The following is a 4357-nucleotide window of genomic DNA, read 5'->3' on the forward strand; positions in this document are numbered from 1 at the left end:
CAGCAGAAAATCACTAATCGATTAGTTAGCGATTGTGTCTGCTGAATGCACCCACTGTCTGTGTGCGCATACACCCAGGATAATAAAAATTCACTCCACAAACCATACATACTCATAGACGTTTCACGTAAATTGTCAAGGTCAAGACAGCAAATTAGTTACCATTCCAATCAAGAGATGCCGCTGTCAGTCAATTCTCTTGTCATAATTACAACTGACAGTTGACAATTAAATTAATTTCTTATTTACTTTTTATTTTACAGTTTGTGGCTTAATTATTTTATTATAGTGGTGTTACGTTTTTAATTAGATTTAATCACAATTTTAATAAGTGCATTAACCTTCTCTCCATTTTTATGAGCAGAATTTTTAGTTTACATTGATCATCCCGTGTTGTGTTTCTCCACATTAAAAAAAACAATATAATAGATCCCGAAACAGTTTATTCCAATAGACAAGTGTGTCATCAACATTTCGGACCTATATATTTTTGGAAGTTTGTAAAAGATTATAAGGTAATATTTATCTAAACAATCATCCTATCTACAAGATTTTTTCAAAAATTTTCATTCAACTCGATACACATTAGTTCTTTCACGTGACACATAGCAGTAGTGTTTAGCATTTTGAAAACAAATTGGAATATTTGAAGTTTTTAGTAAAATATGGAATAAAACATTGAATTGTATTTCTGTTGTTTTAATTTCCTGCGAAATTTCATCAAAAATTCCGCAAAATTTATAATTTGAAATTCTCACATAACTAAAATTTGTCAATATAGTTCCCATTCCAATCAAGAGATGGCGTTAATTCGATCCGAAAGATTAACATGGTCGTGAAACGTCTATAAGTATGTATGGTTTGTGATTCACTCTCAATTGCAGGGTGACAAAAAAACATGTTTTTTTAATTCCAAACAAAACACATGTTTTTTTTTGTTTTCAACGTTTTTTTTTTGTTTTAAACGTTTGTTTTTGCTTTAAACATGTTTTTTTGTTTTTAAATTTCATATTTTAAACAAATAAAACAAGAAAACATTGTTTAAATCATATTTTCTTTAACGTAACATGAATTGAAGGTGCTTGATCTATTATTCTACCAAATAATAGATAAGAAAATCAATTGCAAAATTAGGAGCTATTGTCTGGGGAACCCCAGACTACTATTTATAAATTATTTTAGTATATATACAATAGCACTAAAGGCCTTAGAGGCCCATGGCTTGAAAAGTTTGTTTTTTTTCTTCATTTTCACGTTTCTTTATGTGCTGAGCTCTTCTCTGGCTTGATATGTGATTTTCCTCCATTCCTTCCTGTTATTCATTTTTTTTTTTGGCCCTCTAGCCCCATTCTTTCCAAATCTTTTTCGACGTCTTGCTTCCATCTATTTTTCGGCCTTCCTCTTCTCTTTCTTGAAGTTATAGTGTAGTTTAGTACCTTTTTTGGAGTCCTCGTGTTTGGCATCCTTTCAATGTGACCTCGCCATCTAAGTCTCTGAGCCTTTATCACTCCTATTATATTAGGTTGGTTGTATAATTGCTTTAACTCGTCATTTGATCTTCTTATCCAGAAACTGTCCCTTATTTTTCCTCCATATATCTTCCTTAGTATTTTCCTTTCCCAGATCTCCAGTAAATTTTGTTCATTTTTTGTCATTGTCCATGTCTCACTGCAGTATGTTACTATTGGCTGTATAGTTGTTTTGTATAGCTGTATTAACTTATACATTTTTTTCCATTATTTTTCTTTTTTCTTCTTGGTTTTCTAATTCAATGAGGCATGTTTTTTCTCCTAGCTTGTGAGCATTCCTTATTTTAACCTCTACTCCTAAGTGTTGTTTGATGAAATTGTTAGTTGTTTCTTTTAAACCTGCTTGCTCATATGTGTCTATCCTTAGACCGTTCATGACTACGTTATTTATTCGTCGGTGTTTTTCCATAACTTCCATGTGGTTTGTTATTTCTCTGAGTTCCTCCTTGATTTCTATATTCTCTTGTTTTAGTTCCGCATTTTCTTTTCTCAGCGCTCTGTTTTCTATAATGAGCTTTTCTATTGCTTCCTTGCTTTCTTTTTGATTTCTTTATATTTCCTTAATGTCATCGGTGAGGTGGCTCACCATTATTAATAATTGATCAATTTCTGTTTCTTCATTTCTTTTCTCTTGATTTTTTGTTGGTGTTCTCGAGAACTTTTTGCTCTTTCTAAAAATATCATCTTCCTCGTTATCCATATATCTGTCCTTCCTTTTTGACCCTCCTTCTGACTGTGTGTCATCACTGTCTAAATTTTCCAGATACCTTTCCATTTTCCGGCGCCAAACACTGTCTTCCACCTCAACAGTGCAGAGAAGACAGCGTTTACCGTATTTATTTTGTATGTTTATTATCGGTTGTAATTTTCTGTGGTTACCTGGAAAATCTACTCACAACGGCAACGTCGCAATTTCATCGGCCAGAGTTTCCTGACTACGTTTTGTTGTTAGACAGGCTTAACAATTTCAGCGATCTTACTTTTTGTATGTCCTTGGCTCTATTTTGATGTTATTTCACCGATTTTAATGTTTTTAATTATCACTAACCTTAACTTAATGTCTTATATTGTTCACTGGATACTTTTAATAACTTATTTCCCGTTACAACTCTCAAAAATTGAGTTTATTGCAGACGGTAAATACAATATTTGTTTTCGTTTTGACTACCGTGTTGCCAAAAATTATTTTAGTACTATTTATAAATTCGAATTGCAAGTTGGCTATTGCAATAACGTCTGCTGTCAGTTATTTTGTGGTGTTTCTTGTGGTGCTCAGAGTCTCCATATACGGACTGCAACGTGCAGTCAAGACCCAACTGCATGAGTGCGGTCGTGTTGCGGTTGGACTCGACTTCAACCTTACTGCACCCTGCAGTCCGGTTGAAGACGTGTGTGACGGCAATATGACCGCACCTATTCAATCAGTTGCAATATGAATTCGGATGAAGAGAGTCTACTTCTCATTTTGTTATTATGTAAAAGAATGCATAGAAAAGTCGTAGAATGTGGGTGCACGCTAGGTATTGCAATCTAGAGAACAGAATGGATATGGAATATTTCCTAGTTTGTATCCTCAGCTCAGAGAAGACGATAAAAAGTTTTTCAATCACTTTAGGATGTCTGTTTAGAATGATAATTCCATATAGATTTATGTGATTTAATTTCATTTATAAACAAATCATCATCTAAATCAGCTATATTTTGCATTTTTCTTGAAAGATTACTATGATACTGAAACAGTTTTGAGAAATTGATTAACTCTTGTATGCAAAATGTTTTTTAAGTTTTCCAATTTTGTTTGTGTTCCGATTATTAATAAGTAAATAATATGTATGTTAAAAAGTTTATATAATGTATTTGATAATTTTTGTTGATACATATTAATAAAGAAAATGAAAAAAAATACACTTGTTTAATTTAAATGTTTTGAACTGTTTTAAACGAAAACTGTTTTAAACACAAACAAATGTTTAAAACAGTTGATTAAAACAAAATTTTTAAAACACAACAACCCTGCTCAATTGCGCCTGAAGAAGTATAACTTCAAAAAGTGTAATTCATGTATTACACATTGTCCATTTTTTTCATGGACATTGTTGAAACATATTAAACACGAAGAAATCCCTCAAAACATGAAGCTTATTCGACCTCATAGTTGTCAAATGGGTAAAAATCATACTTAATGGTGGTCAGAGGTCAAATCAACCTAGTAGAGTACTGTATAAGGATTTAAATGGTACCAAGTTACATTAAAAATTGTTCCAAAATAAACATTTTAGTCATAGCAGGTGGGTAAGTTTTAAAAAAAATTTATCCGCCAAATAAGATGTTCTATGACTAAGTCTTTAAGACCTTGTTCAGTCAAAAAGGAAGTTATTTAAAAACTTCCCACAGATAACATGTGAATTGCGTTTAATCACTTGAATTTTTTGAAGAGACGTTACCAGTGGCAGACCAAGAATAAGTTGATTAAAATTAAAATAAAATAAATTTATTTTTTAAAATGGAAATTATAGAAAGAACATTTTTTTAATAAAATTGAGTTAAAATTGTTGAGTTTAGGAGCCGCTCTTGGTTTTGCGCATGATTTAAATGTCATTTTGGAGGTGTTTAATAGCTTTATTTTATTTTTCAATACACATGCGAAATTCTTGACAAACAATTTGACATTTAGTAAATCCGTATAGCACTGCCATTTTACAGTATTACAATATAAAAATAAAGGTGTAAACTATTCAGTGACCGTAATTGTTTTTCAATGAGCAATTGGAACGAAAACTTTCGTTTTCAACTTTCTATGAAGATTTATCGACTTTATTTAACTTTAC

This window comes from Diabrotica virgifera, chromosome 5 (genome assembly GCF_917563875.1).
Source record: "Diabrotica virgifera virgifera chromosome 5, PGI_DIABVI_V3a".
In the NCBI taxonomy this organism is placed as follows: Eukaryota; Metazoa; Arthropoda; class Insecta; order Coleoptera; family Chrysomelidae; genus Diabrotica; species Diabrotica virgifera.